This window comes from Panulirus ornatus, chromosome 40 (genome assembly GCF_036320965.1).
Source record: "Panulirus ornatus isolate Po-2019 chromosome 40, ASM3632096v1, whole genome shotgun sequence".
In the NCBI taxonomy this organism is placed as follows: domain Eukaryota; kingdom Metazoa; phylum Arthropoda; class Malacostraca; order Decapoda; family Palinuridae; genus Panulirus; species Panulirus ornatus.
The window spans coordinates 6208694-6227557 of record NC_092263.1 but is presented as its reverse complement, the minus strand read 5'-3'; positions in this window follow the sequence as shown (position 1 = coordinate 6227557).

The window sequence follows — 18864 nt, the reverse complement described above, 5'->3', positions numbered from 1 at the left end:
GGTGAATCGCGCAATGTGGTGTTGGTGGGTGAGGCGGCCAACGTGGTGTTTCTGGGCAAGGCGGCCAGCATAGTACTGGTAGGTGAGGCGCACAATTTGGTGTTGGTGGGTAAGTCGGCCAGCATGGTGTTGGTGGGAGAGGCGGCCAGAGTGGTGTTGGTTTGTGAGGCGTCCAGCGTGATGGTAGGCGAGGCAACTAACGTGGTGTTGGTGGGTGAGGCGCGCAATGTAGTGTTGGTGTGTGAGGCGGCCAGCTCGGTGTTGGTGGGTGAGGCAGCTAGCATGGTGTTGGTGGGTGAAAAGGCCAGTTTGATGTTGGTTTAGGAGGTGTCCGGCGTGGTGTTGGTGGGCGAGGAGGTAAGCGTGGTGTTGGTAGGTGAAGCTGCAAGCGCGGTGTTTATGGGTGGGCCTGCCATCGTGGTATTACTTTGTGAGGCAGCCAGAGTGGTGTTGGTGGGCAAGGTGGGGAGCTTGGTGTTGGTGGGTGAAGCTGCCGGCGAGGTGTTGGTGGGTGAGGCGGCCAGCAAGGTGTTGGTATGACAAGCGGCCAGCGAGATATTGGTTTGTGAAGCGTCCAGCGAGGTTGGTAGACCAGGCGGCCAAGGTGTTGTTGGGTGAGGCGCGCAATGTGGTGCTGGTGGGTGAGGCGTCGTGCATGACGTTGGTGGGAGAGGCGGCCAGCTTGGTGTTGGTGGGTGAGGCGCGCAATGTGGTGTTGGTGGGTGAGTCGGCCAGCGTGGTGTTGGTGGGAGAGGCGGACAGCGTGGTGTTGGTGGGAGAGGCGGAGAGCAAGGTGTTGGTTTGTGAGGCGTCCAACGTGATATTGGTAGGCAAGGCAGCCAACTTGGACTTGGTGGGTGAGGTGCGCAATGTGGTGTTGGTGGTGAGGCGGCCAGCATGGTGTTGGTGGGTGAGGCGGCCATCATGGTGTTGGTGGGTAAGGAAGCCAGTATGGTGTTGGTCTGGGAGGTGTCTGGCGAGGTGTTGGTGGGCGAAGCGGTAAGGATGGTGTTGGTGGGTGAGGCTGCAAGCATGGAGTTGATGTGTGAGTCGGCCAGCGTGGTTTTGCTCTGTGAGGCGGCCAGCGTGATGTTGGTGGGCGAGGCGGGCAGCTTGGTGTTGAGAGGTGAAGCTGCCAGCGAGGTGTTGGAAGGTGAGGCGGCCAGCGTGGTTGTTTTTTGAGGCGTCCAGCGTGATGTTGGTACGCGAGGCGGCCAGCGTGGTGTTGGTGTGTGATGCGCGCAATGTGGTGTTGGTGGGTGAGAAGGCAAGTGTGGTGTTGGTTTCCGAGGTAGCCCGCGTGGTGTTCGTGGGCGAGACGGCAAGCGTGGTGTTGGTAGGTAAGGCTACAAGCGTTTTGTTGATGGGTGAGTGAGGCGGCCAGAATGGTGTTGATGGTTAAGGCTGACAGCTTGGTATTGGTGGGTGAGGAGGCCAGAGTGGTGTTGGTGGGTGAGGCGGCCTGCGTGGTGTTGGTAGGTAAGGCTACAAGCGTTTTGTTGATGGGTGAGTGAGGCGGCCAGAATGGTGTTGATGGTTAAGGCTGACAGCTTGGTATTGGTGGGTGAGGAGGCCAGAGTGGTGTTGGTGGGTGAGGCGGCCTGCGTGGTGTTGGAGGGCAAGGCGGCCAGCGTGGTGTTTGCAGATGAGGCGGCCAGCGTGGTGTTGGTGGTTGAGGCGGCCAGCAAGGTGTTTGTGGGCGAGGCAGCCAGCGTGGTATTGGTGGGTGAGTCACTCAATGAGTTTTTGGTGGGTGAGGCGGCCAGCTTGGTGTTGGTGGGTGAGGCGGCCAGCGTGGTGTTGATGGATGAAGTGGCCAGCGTGGTGCTGGCGGGTGAGGCGGCCAGCTTGGCGTCGATGGGTGAGGCGGCCAGCGTGGTGTTCGTGGCCGAGGCGGCCAGCGAGACGTTGGGGGATGAGGGGTGCACTCTGGTTTTTGTGGGTGAGGCGGCCAGTGTGGTGTTTGTGGAAGAGGCGGCCAGCGTGGTATTGGTGCTTGAGTCGGGCAATGTGGTGTTGGTGGGTGAGGCTGCAATCATGGCGTTGATGGGTAAGTCGGCCAGAGTGGTGTTCCTGGCCGAGGCGGCCAGCGTGGTGTTGGTGGATGAGGAGCGCAATGTTGTTTATGTGGGTGAGGCGGCCAGCGTGGTGTTTGTGGACGAGGCGGCCAGCGTGGCATTGGTGGCTCAGGCAGGTAATTTGGTGTTGGTAGGTGAGGCAGCCAGTGTGGAATGCTTCGTGCGGCGACCAGCGTGGTGTTGGTAGGGGAGGCGGGCAGCCTGGTGTTGGTGGGTGAAGATGCCAGCAAGGTGTTGGTGGGTGAGGCGCGCAATGTGGTGTTGGTGGGTGAGCCGGCCAGCGTGGTGTTAGTGGTAGAGGCGGCCAGCGTGCTGTTGGTTTCTGTGGCGTCCAGCGTGATGTTGGTAGGCGAGGCGGCCAGCATGATGTTGTTGGGTTAGGCGCGCAATGTGGTGTTGGTTTGGGAGGTGGCCGACGTGATGTTGGTGGGCAAGGCGGCGAGCGTGGTGTTGATGGGTGAGGCTGCAAGCAAGGTCTTGATGGGTGAGGCGGCCAGCGTGGTGTTGGCGGGTTAGGCTGCCAGCGTGGTGTTGGTGGATGAGATGGCCAGAGTGGTGTTGGTGGTGATTTAGGCGGCCAGCGAGGTGTTGGTGGGTAAGGCGGCCAGCGTGGTATTGGTGCGTTAGACGGGTAGCGAGGTATTGGCGGGTGGGGCAGCCAACGTATTGTTGGTGGATGCGTCGGCCAGCGTGGTGTTGGCGGGTGAGGCTGCCAGCGTGTTGTTGGTGGGTAAGGCAGCCAGCTTGGTGTCAGTGGACGAGGCGGCAAGCGTGGTCTTGGTGGATGAGGAGCGCAATGTGGTGTTAGTGGGTGAGACAGCCAGAGTGGTATTTGTGAGCGAGGTGGCCAACGTGGTATTGGTGGGTGAGGCGTACAATGTGATGTTGGTGGGTGAGGTGGCCAACGTGGTGTTGGTGGGTGAGGCAGCCAGCGTGGTATTGGTTTTTGAGGCGTCCAGCGTGGTGTTGGTTGGCGAGGCGGCCAGGGTGGTGTTGGTGAGTGAGGCGGCCAGCGTGGTGTTGGTGGGTGAGACGGGTAACGAGGTATTGACGGGTGAGACAACCAAAGTATTGTTGGTGGGTGTGTCGGCCAGCGTAGTGTTGGCGGGTGAGGCGACCAGCGTGATGTTGGTGGGTGAGGCGGCCAGCGTGGTGTTGGTGGACGAGGCGGCAAGAGTGGTCTTGGTGGGTGAGGAGCGCAATGTGATGTTAGTGGGTGAGGCGGCCAGAGTGGTGTTTGTGGGCTAGGTGGCCAACGTGTATTGGTGGGTAAGGCGTACAATGTGATGTTGGTGGGTGAGGCGGCCAGCGTGGTGTTGCTTTGTGAGGCAGCCAGCGGGGTGTTTGTGGGCTTTGCGGCCAGAGTGGTATTGGTTTTTGAGGCGTCCAGCTTGATGTTGGTGGGCGAGGCGGCCAGCGTGGTGTTGGTGGGTGAGGCGCGCAATGTGATGTTGGTGGGTGAGGCGGCCAGCGTGGTATTGGAGGGTAAGGCGCCCAGCGTGGTGCTGGTTGGCGAGGCGGCAAGGGTGGTGTTGGTGAGTAAGGCGGCCAGCGTGGTGTTGGTGGGTGAGACGGGTAACGAGGTATTGACGGGTGAGGCAGCCAAAGTATTGTTGGTGGGTGTGTCAGCCAGCGTGATGTCGGCAGGTGAGGCGGCCAGCGTGGTGTTGATGGGTGAGGCGGTCAGCGTGGTGTTGGTGGACGAGGCAGCAAGCGTGGTCTTGGTGGATGGGGAGCGTAATGTGGTGTTAGTGGGTGAGACAGCCAGAGTGGTGTTTGTGAGCGAGGTGGCCAACGTGGTATTGGTGGGTGAGGCGTATAATGTGATGTTGGCGGGTGAGGCGGCCAGCGTGGTGTTACTTTGTGAGGCAGCCAGCGGGGTGTTTGTGGGCTTTGCGGCCAGCGTGGTATTGGTTTTTGATGCGTCCAGCATGATGTTCGTGGGCGAGGCGGCCAACGTGGTGTTGGTGGGTAAGGCGGCTAGCGTGGTGTTGGAGGGTGAGGCGGCCAGCATGGTGTTGGTGGGTGAGGTGGCCAGTGTTGTATTGGGTTGGAAGGTGGCCGGCGTGTGTTGGTAGGCGAGGCGAAGAGCATGGTGTTGATGGTTGAGGCTGCAAGCGTGGTGTTGTGTATGGGTGAGATGGCCAGCGTGGTGTTGGCGGGTAAGGCTGCTAGCGAGGTATTGGAGGGTGAGGCGGCCAGAGTGGTGTTGGTGGGTAAGGCGGCCATCGTGGTGTTGGTGGGTGAGGTGGCCATCGTGTTGTTGGTGGGCGAGGCGGCCAGTGTGATGTTGGTGGGCGAAGCGGCCAGCGTGGTGTTGGTGGGTTAGGCGCGCAATGTGGTCTTGGTGGGTGAGGTGGCCAGCGTGGTATTGGTGGGTGATGCTGCCAGCGTGGTATTGGAGAGTGAGGCGTCCAGAGTGGTGTTGGTGGGTGAAGCGGCCAGGGTATTGATGGTGGGTGAGGATGGTGGTGTTGCTGGATGAGGCGGCTAGCATGGTTTTGGTGGGAGTGGCGGCCAATGTGGTGTTGGTGCGTGAGGCGGCCAGCGTGGTGTTGGTGCGTGAGGCGGCCAGCGTGGTGTTTGTGGGCAAGGTGGCCAGCGTGGTATCGGTGGGTGAGGAACAGTGTATTTTTTTTGGGTGAGACGGCCAGCGTGGTGTTTGTGGGCGAGGCGATGAGCGTGGTATTGGTAGGTGAGGTGCGCAATGTGTTTTTGTTGGGCGAGGTGGCCAGCTTGTTATTAGTGCGTCAGTCTACCAGCGTGGTATGGGAGGGTGAGGCGGCCAGAGTGGTGTTGCTGGGTGAGGCGGCCAGCCAGGTGTTGGTGGGTGAGGCGGCCTGAGTGATGTTGGTTGGCGAGGCGGACAGCGTAGTTTTGGTGGTCAACTCGGCCAGCGTGGCGTTGATGGGTGAGGCTTCCAGCTTGGTGATGGTGGGTGAGGCGGCCAGCGTGGTGTTGGTGAGTGAAGCTGCCAGCAAGGTGTTGGTGGGTGAGGCGGCCAACGTGGAATTAGTGGGTGAGGCAGCCAGCGTGGTGTTGGTGAGTGAAGCTACCATCGAGGCGTTGGTGGATGAGGCGGCCAACGTGGTATTGATGGGTTAGGTGTACAATGGGATGTTGGTTGGCGAGGCGGCCAGCGTGGTGCGTCATTGTGAGGCGGCCAGCATAGTGTTGCTCTGTGAGGCGGCCAGCATAGTGTTGCTCTGTGAGGCGGCCAGCGTGGTGTTGGTGGGCGAGGCGGGCAGCTTGGTGTTGGTGGGTGAAGCTGCCAGCGAGGTGTCGGTAGGTAAGGCAACCAGCTTGGTGTTGGTGGGAGAGGCGGCCAGCGTGGTGCTGGTTTTTGAGGCGTCCAGCGTGATGTTGGTAGGCGCGGCGGCCAACGTGCTGTTGGTGGGTGAGGCGCACAATGTGGTGTTGGTAGGTGATTCGGCCTGCATGGTGTTGTTGGGTGAGGCGGCCAGCATGGTGTTGGTGGGTGAGGCGGAGATTTTGGTGTTGGTTTGGGAGGTGGCCGGCGTGGTGTTGGTGGGCGAGGTGGCGAGCTTGGTGTTGTTGTGTGAAGCTGCAAGCTTGGTGTTGATGGGGGAGGCGGCCAGCGTGGTGTTGGCGGGTGAGGCTGCCACCGTGGTGTTTCATCGTGAGGCGGCCAGCGTGGTATTGGTGGGTGAGGCGCGCAATGTTTTATTTCTTTTTTTTTTCTCGGTGAGGCGGCCAGAGTGGTGTTAGTTGGCGAGGCGGTCAGCATGGTATAGGTTGGTGAGGCTGCAAGCGTGGTATTTGAGGGTGAGGCTGCCAGCGTAGTATTGCAGGGTGAGGCGGCTAGCGTAGTGTTGGTTGGCGAGGCGGCCAAGGTAGTATTGGTGGGTGAGGCCGCCAGCGTGGTGTTGGTGAGCGTGGCGGCCTACGTGGTGTTGTTGGGTGAAGCAGCCAGCGTGGAGTTCCTGGATGAGGCGCGCAATATGGTGTTGGTGGGTGAGGCGGCCAGAGTGGTGATTCTGGGCAAGTCGGCGAGCGTGGTATTGTTGGGTGAGGCTCGCAAAGTGGTGTTGATGGGTGAGTAGGCCAGCGTGGTGTTGGTGGGAGAAGCGGCCAGAGTGGTGTTGGTTTGTCAGGCGTCCAGCGTTATGGCAGGCGAAGCAGCCAACATGGTGTTGGTGGGTGAGGCGCTCAATGTGATGTTGGTGTGTGAGGCTGTCAGCTTGGTGTTGGTGGTTGAGGCAGCCAACATGGCGCGGGTGGGTGAAAAGGCTATTGTGGTGTTGCTTTGGAAGGTGGCCGGCGAGATGTTGGTGGGCGAGGCGGCCAGATTGGTGTTAGTGGGACAGGCGGCCAGCGGGGTGTTGGTGGGACAGGCGGCCAGCGTGGTGTTGGTGGGACAGGCAGCCAGCGTGGTGTTGGTGGGACAGGCGGCCAGCGTGGTGTTGGTGGGACAGGCGGCCAGCGTGGTGTTGGTGGGACAGGCGGCCAGCGTGGTGTTGGTAAGACAGGCGGATAGAGGGATGTTGGTTTGTGAGGCGTCCAGCGTGATGTAGGTAGACGAGGCGGCCAACGTGGTATTGGCGGGTGAGGCTGACAGTGTGGTATTGTTGGGTGAGGCGGCCATAGTGGTGTTGGTGGGTGAGGCGGCCTGCGTGGTGTTGGTGGGGAGGGCAGCCAGCGTGGTGTTGGTGGGCGAGGCGGCCAGTATGCTGTTGGTGGGTAAGGTGGCCAGCAAGGTGTTTGTGGGCGAGGCAGCCAGCGTGGTATTGGTGGGTGAAGCGCACAATGTGTTTTTGGAGGGTGAGGCGGCCAGCGTGGTGTTGGTGGGTGAAACTGCCGGCGTGGTGTTGGTGGGCGAAGCGGGCAGCCTGGTGTTGGTGGGTGAAGCTGCCAGAGAGGTGTTGGTGGGTGAGGCGCGCATTGTGGTGTTGGTGTGTGAAGTGGCCTACGTGGTGTTGGTAGGAGAAGCGGCCACCGTGCAATTGGTTTCTGAGGCGTCCAGCGTGATGTTGGTTGGCGAGGTGGCCAGCGTGATGTTGGTGGGTGAGGCGAGCAATGTGATGTTGGTGGGTGAGGTGCGCAATGTGGTGTTGGTGGGTGAGGCGGCAAGCGTGGTATTGATGGGTGAGGCGGCCACCGTGGTGTTGGTGGGCGAGGCGGGCAGCTTCGTGTTGGTGGGTGAAGCTGCCAGCGAGGTGTTATTGGGTAAGGCGACCACCGTGGTGTTGGTGGGTGAGGCGGCCAGTTTTGCGATGGTTTTTGAGTCTTCCAGCGTGATGTTGGTAGGCGAGGCAGCCAACGTGCTGTTTGTGGGTGAGGCGCGCAATATGGTGTTGATGGGTGATTCGGCCAGCTTGGTGTTGTTGGGTTAGGCAGCAAGCTTGGTGTTGATGAGTGAGGCGGCCAGCGTGGTGTTGGCGGGTGAGGCTACCAGCGTGATGTCTGTTAGTGAGGCGGCCAGCATGGTAATAGTGGGTGAGGCGGCCAGGGTGGTGTTGGTGGGTGAGGCGGCAAGCGAAGTGTTTTTGGGTGAGGCGGCCAACGTGGTGTTGGTGGATGAGGCGACCAGCGGTGGACGAGGCGGCCAGCGTGGTGCTAATGGGTGAGGCAGCCAGCGTGGTGTTCCTGGGTGAGGCGCGCAATGTGGTGTTGGTGGGTGAGGCGGCCAGATTGGTGTTGGTTTTTGAGTCGGTGGTGGTGTTAGTGGGCGAGGAGGCCAGCATGGTATTGGTTGGTGAGGCTGCCTGCGTGGTATTGAAGGGTTAGGCTGCCAGCGGGGTATTGGAGGGTGAGGCGGCCAAATGGGTGGTGGTGGGTGAGGCGACCAGCGTGGTATTGGAGGGTGAGGCGGCCAGCGTGGTGTTGGTGGGCGAGGCGGCCAGGATGGTGTTGGTGGGTGAGGCGGCCAGCGTGGTGTTGGTAGGCGAGGCGGCCAGAGTGGTGTTGGTGGGCGAGGCGGCCAGAATGATGTTGGTGGGTGAGGCGGCAAGCGAAGTGTTGTTGGGTGAGGCGGCCAACGTGGTGTTGGTGGATGAGGCGACCAGCGGTGGACGAGGCGGCCAGCGTGGTGTTAATGGGTGAGGCAGCCAGCGTGGTGTTCCTGGGTGAGGCGCGCAATATGGTGTTGGTGGGTGAGGCGGCCAGATTGGTGTTGGTTTTTGAGTCTGTGGTGGTGTTAGTGGGCGAGGAGGCCAGCATGGTATTGGTTGGTGAGGCTGCCTGCGTGGTATTGAAGGGTTAGGCTGCCAGCGGGGTATTGGAGGGTGAGGCGGCCAAATGGGTGGTGGTGGGTGAGGCGACCAGCGTGGTATTGGAGGGTGAGGCGGCCAGCGTGGTGTTGGTGGGCGAGGCGGCCAGGATGGTGTTGGTGGGTGAGGCGGCCAGCGTGGTGTTGGTAGGCGAGGCGGCCAGAGTGGTGTTGGTGGGCGAGGCGGCCAGAATGGTGTTGGTGGGTGAGGCGGCAAGCGAAGTGTTGTTGGGTGAGGCGGCCAACGTGGTGTTGGTGGATGAGGCGACCAGCGGTGGACGAGGCGGCCAGCGTGGTGCTAATGGGTGAGGCAGCCAGCGTGGTGTTCCTGGGTGAGGCGCGCAATGTGGTGTTGGTGGGTGAGGCGGCCAGATTGGTGTTGGTTTTTGAGTCGGTGGTGGTGTTAGTGGGCGAGGAGGCCAGCATGGTATTGGTTGGTGAGGCTGCCTGCGTGGTATTGAAGGGTTAGGCTGCCAGCGGGGTATTGGAGGGTGAGGCGGCCAAATGGGTGGTGGTGGGTGAGGCGACCAGCGTGGTATTGGAGGGTGAGGCGGCCAGCGTGGTGTTGGTGGGCGAGGCGGCCAGGATGGTGTTGGTGGGTGAGGCGGCCAGCGTGGTATTGGTGGGCGAGGCGGCCAGAGTGGTGTTGGTGGGCGAGGCGGCCGGAATGGTGTTGGTGGGTGAGGCGGCAAGCGAAGTGTTGTTGGGTGAGGCGGCCAACGTGGTGTTGGTGGGTGAGGCGACCAGCGTGGTGTTGGTGGACGAGGCGGCTAGCGTGGTGCTAATGGGTGAGGCAGCCAGCGTGGTGTTCCTGGGTGAGGCGCGCAATGAGGTGTTGGTAGGTGAGGCGGCCAGAGTGGTGTTTTGGGGCAAGGCGGCCAGCGTGGTATTGGTGGGTGAGGCGCGCAATGTGGTGTTGGTGTGTGAGTCGGCCAGCGTGTTGTTGGTAGGAGAGGCGGCCAGAGTGGCGTTGGTGGGCTAGGCTTGCAGCTTGGTGTTGATAGGTGAAGCTGCCAGCGAGGTGTTGGTAGGGGAGTCGGCGAGCGTGGTGTTGGTGGGAGAGGTGGCCAACGTGGTGATGTTTTTTTGAGGCGTCCAGTGTGATGTTGGTATGTGAGGCGGCCAACGTTTAGTTGGTGGGTGAGGCGCGCAATGTGGTGTTGGTGGGTGAGTCGGTCAGTGTGGTGTTGGCGGGTGAGGCTGACAGCGTGGTATAGGTGGGTGAGGAGGCCAGTGTGGTGTTGGTTTGCGAGGTGGCCCGCTTGGTGTTGGTGGGTGAGGCGGCAAGCGTGGTGTTGGTGGGTGAGGCTACAAGCGTGTTGTTGATGGGTGAGTGAGGCGGCCAGCTTGGCGTTGGCGGGTATGGCTGACAGCGTAGTATTGTTGGGTGAAGCGGCCAGAGTGGTGTTCATGTGTGAGGCGGCCTGCGTTTTGTTGGTGGGCAAGGCGGCCAGCTTGGTGTTCGTGGACGAGGCGGCCAGTGTGGTGTTGGTGGGTGAGGCGCACAATGCGTTTTTGGTGGGTGAGGCGGCCAGCGTGGTGTTGGTGGGTGAGGCGGCCAGCGTGGTGTTGGTGCGTGATGTGGCCTGCGTGGTGTTGGTTGAGGTGTTCAGCGTGGTGCTGGCGGGTGAGGCGGCCAGCGTGGTGTTGATGGGTGAGGGGGCCAGCGTGATGTTTGTGACCTAAATGGCCAGCGTGGTGTTGGCGGGTGAGGCGGCTAGCGTGGTGTTGATGGGTGAGGGGGCCAGCGTGATGTTTGTGACCTAAATGGCCAGCGTGGTGTTGGTGGGTGAGGCGGCCAGCGTGGTGTTGATGGGTGAGGCGGCCAGCGTGATGTTTGTGACCTAAATGGCCAGCGTGGTGTTGGTGGATGAGCAGCGCAATGTGGTTTTTGTGGGTGAGGCGGCCAGCGTGGTGTTTGTGGACGAGGTAGCCAACGTGGTATTGGTGGGTGAGGCGGGAAATGTGGTGTTGGTGGGTGAGGCGGCCAGTGTGGAATGCTTTGTGAGGCGGCCACTGTGGAATTCATTGTGAGGCGGCCAGTTTGGAATGCTTTGTGAGGCAGCCAGCGTGGTGTTGGTGGGTGAGGCGGGCAGCCTGGTGTTGGTGAGTGAAGTTGCCGGCGAGGTGTTGGTGGGTGAGGCGTGCAATGTGGTGTTGGTGGGTGAGGCGGCTAGCGTGTTGTTGTTGGAAGATGCAGCCAGCGTGCTGTTGGTTTCTGAGGCATCCAGAGTGTGTTGGTAGGCGAGGCGGCCAGCGTAATTTTGGTGGGTGAGGCGCGCATTGTGGTGTTGGTGGGTGAGGTGGCAAGCGTGTTATTGGTGGGAGAAGCGGCCAGCGTGGTGTTGGTTTTTGAGGCGTCCAGCGTGATGTTGGTAGGCGAGGCGGCCAACGTGCTGTTGGCGGGTGAGACGCGCAATGTGGTGGGTGATTCGGCCAGCGTGGTGTTGTTGGGTGAGGCGGCCAGCATGGTGTTTGTGGGTGAGGCGGCCATTGTGGTATTGGTTTGGAAGGTGGCCGGCGTGGTGTTGGTGGGCGAGGCGGCTAGTGTAGTGTTGTTGGGTAAGGCTGCAAGCTTGGTGTTGATGGTTGAGGAGGCCAGAATGGTGTTGGAAGGGTGAGACTGCCAGTGTGGTATTTGTTGGTGAGGCGACCAGCGTGGTATTGGTGGGTGAGGCGCGAAATGTCTTATTGGTGGGTGAAGCAGCCAGCGCGGTGTAAGGTGGCGAGCAATCGCGCACCAGCTACCGACGTGTACCGAGCTGCTGTCGTCTTTCAGTGCTAGGTGGTAGCTTTCCCCCCCTGCGTTGTCGCTACCCTAACTTTGTTTTGAAGGTAATTTTTCTAAAGCTATTGTTCATGAATATCTTTATAAGGTTGTTGTGTGCAAAACTGATATTTTATTGACGGGTGTTCGCAAAACTTCGCCTGGACTTGTGCAACCGGCTCAGCCCCGAAAATTTTTCTGCATAGAACAGTTGCCTGATTTTTTTTTTTTTTTTTTTTTGGGGGGGTAGCTAGTTTCTTTTTCCACTGTTTGCCACCCCAGACTTTGGGGTTAGGCCCCTAGGATGGACCCAGGTAAGCCATCCACTGCCCCCCTTGGGGGTAGTGGGGACGGACCTTCGATCAAAAGTAAAAACGCTGATTATGTTTTGGCCACATCATGCGACCGGGGCAACGACCCTCGCCTCCCTCAATCCCTTCCTAATCAGGAAGATCACTGATGGATGGTCTGGCCCTGTTGAAACGGTAAGGAAACTGGCTAGTGGTGATTTGCTGATTAAAGTGAAATCGACGAATCAGGTGGCGGAACTACTTAAAGTTGACCAAGTTCCATACTCATGATGTTGTGGTCTCTATACCCGTTTCCATGAATTCATGCAGTGGAGTCATCTACTGCAGTGATGTTATGGATATGTCAGAGGACGACGTTGTGAAGGAACTGGCAAACGAGGACGTTATCGCTGCCAGGGTCATCACTAAATTTATCAATGGCGAACGACGTAGAACTCCTCTGATAAATCTAACATTCGGAAAATCTCGTTTACCTGAAAATATCTCTATTGGTTACATGCATTGTCAAGTTCGTCCCTACATTCCGAGTCCCCGACGTTGCTATGAATGCCAGAAATTTGGTCACCCTTCACAATCTTGCACTCTTTCTGCAAGATGCGGGAAGTGTGCTGAAGAGGGTCATACTACGGAGGATTATTGTACGAGTAACAGGACATTGTGTGTCAACTGTACTGGCAACCACCCAAGCTGGGACAGGGCCTGTCTCCTATGGCGAGGCTAGGAGGAAGGTTAAGGAGTCTCATGAGACTCCTAAACCTAATGAATCCTACGCGTCGGCTCTGAAATGTAAGCCTGTTATGCGGACAATCTCGACGCAGACTCCTTGTGACACACCGACCGCCAGTATCGAGCTTCATCTAACCCTATACCTGATTCTGCAACCAAAACCCACAACAAATCCTATGCCAACACCACATCCTCATCCAACCATAAAGATAAGAAAGAGAACAAGACAAATGTATCCCTAAACTTAACTAAACTAGAAAAACCTACGTCGCACGTCATCGCACCAGTACCTCCACCAAGGAGGTCTGTGATTCACAGGTCCTCTTCGTTGGAGGACACAGAATGGATGGAAGCCAGACCATCCACTTCCAGGGACCGATCATGTTCTCCTGGGGGCTCGCCCAAGTCCCGACATAAACGGGCTAAGAAAACTGGTCGGTTAAATAACTCTTAAACTAACACGTTCAACATCATCCAGTGGAATTGCAGAGGCCTTAGGCATGAGCAAGCACAACTACATCTGTTGCTTGCACTGTACAGGCCACCTGTGATCTGTTTCAAGAGAACTTTCTAAACGGCACAGTCGAGGACTGTTCCGTTTTAGATAGCTATCACTCGTATAGAAGAGACGAGAGTCGTGGGGTAGCTATCTATGTACACTAAAGTTTACCTCACACAGGAGTGACTTTAGATTCTACTCTGGACGCTGTCGCATGTAAAATTTAATAACACATACCTGGCCATCTGTGCAATGCATTGTTCTGGTTCCAATGCAATTAATAATGATGAGTTAAATTTGCTTGTTAACCAGTTGCCTCACCGTAAAGTAGTTTTAGGAGACTTCAATGCTCATCATTATCAGTGGGGAAGTATCCGGGCAGACGCCAGAGGGGAACAAATGGTTGATTTTATGATAAACGCCAACCTCGCTCTTCTGAACGATGGTAATGGAACTCGTGTAGATGACCAAACTGGCAATATCTCGGCAATTGATTTATCCTTGTCATCGTCGGATATACTTAACGACATCACTTGGGGTATTTATGACGACTCCCTGGGAAGTGACCATTTCCCGATCTGTCTTTCTTATTCATGCGACATTATTACCAACTCGTCTCGTCTCCGCCTAACTTTAACTATAAGAAAGCAGACTGGGTGTCATTCACAAGGCAAGCCGTCCTTGATATATCCGGTGGTAACACTGATGCAAAAGTCCTCAAGGTTACCTCCACCATACTGAGCTCAGGCTGCTGACAACTCTGTACCTAAGGTTTCTACAATTTCCACAAAGCATAGAGTTCCTTGGTGGACACCAGATTGCCGAAATGCACTGCGTGAGCGCAATGGGAGATACAGGATGGTCGACAACGAGCCTTCAGATAATAACTTGATTGTATACAAACGTGCAAGGGCTCAGGCAAGAAGAACTATCAAACAAGCCAAACGAGACTCCTGGCGCGGCTTTGTCTCTACCGTGAACAAGGACACACCAGTAAGTCAGGTCTGGTCCACAATCAATAAGATAAAGAGAACATACAAGCCACCACTTCCTCCGCAAATCCACCACCAAGATCAAATCATCGACGACCCGGTGGACATGGCCAACACACTCGCCAGGATATTCTCAGAAACGAGCAGCTCGGCCAATTACGACCCGCGCTTCCTACACCACAAGCGCCAGGTACCAGATACCAGACTTTGCTACAGAAGATACTTGTGATTATAACCAAATATTTACCATGAAAGAACACTTCTTGCCCTGAAATCCTGTGAAGGTTCGAGCCCGGGACCCAGCGTGGTCACTTACGGGATGATCCAGCAACTTAGTCAGGCTAACCTGACTAAGTTGTTAGCATTGTACAATGAGATTTGGACGTCTCGAACGTTTCCAAACTCATGGTACTTTGTGCACGTCATCCCCATCACAAAAGGCTCCGGACGCCTTACGAATATGAATTCGTTTCGACCTATTGTCCTCACGAGCTCCATTTGTAAGGTCATGGAGAGAATGGTTAACAGAAGGCTACTTTTTTGTTAGAATCAAAGGGTTTATTAAATGATCAACAGTGTGCTTTCCGTCGTAACAGAGGCACAATGGATCATTCAATACACCTAGAACATTCTATCCTAAAGTGCGTTTCTTGGTTGCTGTATTTCTAGATTTAGAAAAAGCCTTCGACATGACATGACGAAACGGACTTTTAAGCAAACTTTATGCTTCTGGTTTAAGAGGTTATTTACCCATATCTGTTAGAGATTTTTTAAACAATAGAACATTTGCTGTGAAACTTACAACACCTAAAGTCACTTCGGACATCTTAGTCCAAGAGAATGGGGTGCCACAAGGCAGCGTTCTTAGCCCAACATTATTTAATATTATGATTAATGATATTCTGTCTCCAGGTTCCGTCCCGCGAGATCTTAAATACTCGCTTTATGCTGATGATTGTGCGCTATGGCACATCTTCGCCTAGTGCACAATTTTCGGCTGAGCGGGTTCAAGCTGTGCTTGCGTCCGTTCATCGTTGGGCGCTACAGCGGGGATTTAAGTTTTCACACAACAAAAGTATCGCGGTTGTCTTCACCCGAAAAATGAATATCCCGAATTTGCATTTAACGTTAGACAACAACCCGATCCCATTTCGAAATAGTTAAATTCCTCGGCTTAAATTTTGATAAAAGACTTAATTGGAAAAGTCATGTCGACTATTTGGTAACAAATTGCAGTAAAAGACTAAATGTTCTTAATTGCCTTTCGGGTTCCTTCTGGGGAGCCGAAAGAAAACATTTATTAATGATCTGTAAGTCCCTAATTAGATCTGAATTAGACTATGGCTCTCAGGTGTATGCTTCGGCGAGCGAATATACCCTGAGGAGGTTGAATGTGTCTTGGAGGCCTAACCTGTACCAGAGTTCCACGATTGGAAGTTGAGGCCATGTACCTCCTCCCCGACTAAGACGTGAGATTCTGTCGTGGCAAAGCGGTATTCTGATGGCCAGAAGGAACAACACAACTGCCTGTCGCCTCAGTCTGGAATGTTCATAGCTCGTCAACAGAGGCGTCAGGCCCCTGGCCGTCAGAATACACTTCCTCAGTGAGAACTCCGGTATTAAAGTGAATGAAGTGGACTCGCTGGTCAAGAATTCCTTACCTCCTCTCTCTCTCTCTCTCTCTCTCTCTCTCTCTCTCTCTCTCTCTCTCTCTCTCTCTCTCTCTCTCTCTCTCTCTCTCTCCGGGAGGGTTCAAAGATTAACATAAAGACGAGCTGGCGTCCGGCCAAAAAAAGCACACACATAGGTTTTCGCAGGTCATCATTGATCACCTGTCGAATGTTCACTTCTACACTGATGGCTCCAAGACGGATGAATGTGTGGGTGCAAGTGTGTGGTCGATGGAGTGTGCACTCAGATACCGCTTGCCGAACCATACATCTGTATTTTGCGCTGAATTGTTTGCCATTGATCGAGCCATAGACTATATGATTGATTCAAATCACAGTAAAGCCGTAATTTTTTCTGATTCCCTTTCCGCTCTTAAAGCAATAGGCTCTGAATATACAGAGTCCTGTGAATTACAGGGCAATATTATTGATAAATTAGATTAATGTAAAAAAGATATTATCTTGACCTGTGTGGCTAGCGGGTCATTGCAATATATACAGCAACAATGAGCAGGCAGGCAGCTTGGCTACGTCGACCTCAGAACTCGAGGAAGTCGTTCCGATCCTTCGGGAGCTGGGCTCCTGCCTCTCCTTGGGGAAGAGATCAATCCATCTTCTGTGGCAGAGTCAGTGGCCCAACCTGACCATCAACAGGAAGTACAAGCAAGAAGTGGCGGACTGGCCGACCTCGTACCGCAAGAACAGAAGAGAAGAGGTCGTGCTGGCCCGCCTCAGAATGAACTGCACGTACACCACCCACCTGCAGCCATACACAAGCAGAAATTTTCCACCCGTATGTCAACAATAGAACACCTACTGTTAAAATGCAAAAGATACGAAATTTTTTAACTATCACGCCAACCAAAACATTTCCTTCAACATCACTAATGTACTCGGGGATAACCCGAGTACTGTTGACAAATTGATGGTCTTCCTCAGAGAAACAGAATCCCTCCAGATGATGTAAGGTGGTTCGTGGCTTCTCCTCCTGTGGCGGGGTCGGCTCAGTGTGCGACTCCTCCTACTTGGGCTGGTCGCATGGTGGGTGGACATGTCCATTTACTAGGCGGTCGGCCTCGGGGGGAGGTGGTTATCCTCCGGGTCGGCTGCGACATGGTGTTGAGTTAGCGGACCTCCGATTAACTATTGTGTGCATGTCATGGTGGAAGCCTGTCCCTAACCTGTCCTATCTTCTCACATTCTTGGGTCAAATGCAACCGTAGACACTGTGCCGACTGGGTGGTATTTGCCGCCACGTCGGCCCAATACCCACAAACCTTTTATTTCCATTACTTATATTTATTATTTATATTTATTATTATATCAAAATTATCATTATATTATTATTATCATTATATTATTATATTATATCAAAATTAATATTATTATTATATCAAAATTACACTTTTTTAAGAGGTATTTAGGAAAGATGACATCAGTCATACACTAAATAGGGTTGCAGGCCTAATGACCTTCCTCATAGGTCGATGGCCGTAAAACCCAACAAACAAAACATTGGCGAGGTGGCCAGCATGGTATTGGTTGGTGAGGCTGCCAGCTTGGTATTTGAGGGTGAGCCTGCCAGCGTAGTATTGGAGGGTGAGGCGGCCAGATTGGTGGTGGTGGGTGAGGCGGCCAGCGTGGCATTAGAGGGTGAGGCGGCCAGCGTGGCATTAGAGGGTGAGGCGGCCAGCGTGGTTTTGGAGGGCGAGGCGGCCAGGGTGGTGTTGGTGGGTGAGGTGGCCAGGGTGGTGTTGGTGGGCGAAGCGGCCAGCGTGGTGTTCGTGGGTGCGGCTGCCAGCGAGGTATTGGAGGTAGAGGCACAGTGTGGTGTTGGTGGGTGAGGTGGCCAGCGTGGTGTTGGTGGGTGAGGCGGACAGCGTGATGTTGGTTAGTCAGGCGGCCAGCGTGATGTTTGTGGGCAAGGTGTATTGGTGGGTCAGGCGCGCAATGTGTTTTTATTGGATGAGGCGGCCAGCGTGGTGTTTGTGGGCGAGGCGGCCAGCATGGTATTGGTGGGTGAGGTGCGCAATGTGTTTTTGTTGGGTAAGGCGGCCAGGGTGGTGTTTGTGGGCGAGGAGGCCAGCGTGGTATTGGTGGGTGAGGCTGACAGACTGGTATGGGAGAGTGAGGCAGCCAGAGCGGTGTTGCTGGGTGAGGCGGCCAGCCTGGTGTTGGTGGGAGAGGCGGCCTACGTGGTGTTGATGGGCAAGGCGGCCAGCGTGGTGTTGGTGAGCGACGCGGCCAATGTGGTGTTGATGGGTGAGGCTTCCAGCTTTTTGATGGTGGGTGAGGCGGCCAGCATGGTGTTGGTGAGTGAAGCTGCCAGCGAGGTGTTGGTGGGTGAGGCAGCCAACGTGGTATTGGGGGGTGCGGCGGCCATCGTGGCGTTGGTGGGTGAAGGTGCCAGCGAGGTGTTCGTGGGTGAGACGGCCAACGTGGTATTGGTGGATGAGGCGTACGATGTGATGTGGTGAGTGAGGCGGTCAGCGTGGTGTTGCTTTGTGAGGCGGCCAGAGTGGTGTTGGTGGGCGACGCGGGCAGCTTGGTGGGTGAAGCTGCCAGCAAAGTGTTTGTGGGTAACGCGACCAGCGTTGTGTTGGTGGGACAGGCGGCCAGCGTGGTGTTGGTTTTTGAGGCGTCCAGAGTGACGTTGGTAAGCGAGGCGGCCAATATGGTGTTGGTGGGTGAGGCGCGCAATGTGGTGTTGGTGGGTGATTCGGCCAGCGTGGTGTTGTTGGGTGAGGCGGCCAGGATGGTGTTGGTGGGTGAGGCAGCCAGCGTGGTACTGGTGGGCGAAGCGTCCAGCGTGATGTTGGTGGGTGAGGCGACCAGTGTGGTGTTAGTGGGTGAGGCGGCAAGCGTTGTCTTTGTGAGCGAGGCGGCCAGCGAGGTATTGGTGGGTGAGGCTGCCAGCGTGGATTTGAGGGTGAGTGAGGCGGCCAGAGTGGAGTTTGTGGGTGAGGCGGCCAGCATGGTGTACGTGGTTGAGGCGGCCAGCGTGGTGTTGGTGGGTGAGGCGGCCAGCGTGGTGTTAGTGGGCGAGGTGACCAGGGTGCTGTAGGCGGGTGAGGCGGCCAGCGTGGTATTGGTGGATGAAGCGCGCAATGTGTTTTTCTTGGGTGAGGTGCCCAGCGTGGTGTTTGTGGGCGAAGCGGCCGGCGTGGTATTGGTGGGTGAGGCTGCCAGCGTGTTATTTTAGGGTATGGCGGCCAGAATGGTGTTGGTGGTTCAGGCGGCCAGAGTGGCGTTGGAAGGTGAGGCGGCCAGCGTGGTGTTGGTGGGCAAGGCCGGCCAGGGTGGAGTTGGTGGGCAAGGCGGCCAGGGAGGTGTTGTTGGGATAGGCAACCAGCATGGTGTTTGTGGGTGCGGCGGCCAGCGTGGTATTGGTGGGTGAAGCGAGCAAAGTGATTTTGTTGGGTGGGGCAGCCAGCGTAGTGTTAGTTGGCTAGGCGGCCAGCAGGGTGTTGTTTCGTGAAGCGTCCATTGTGATATTGGTAGGCGAGGCGGCCAGCGTGTTGTTGGTGGGTGAGTCGCGCAATTTGGTCTTGAGGGGTAAGGCGGACAGCGTGGTGTTGGCGGGTGAAGCTGC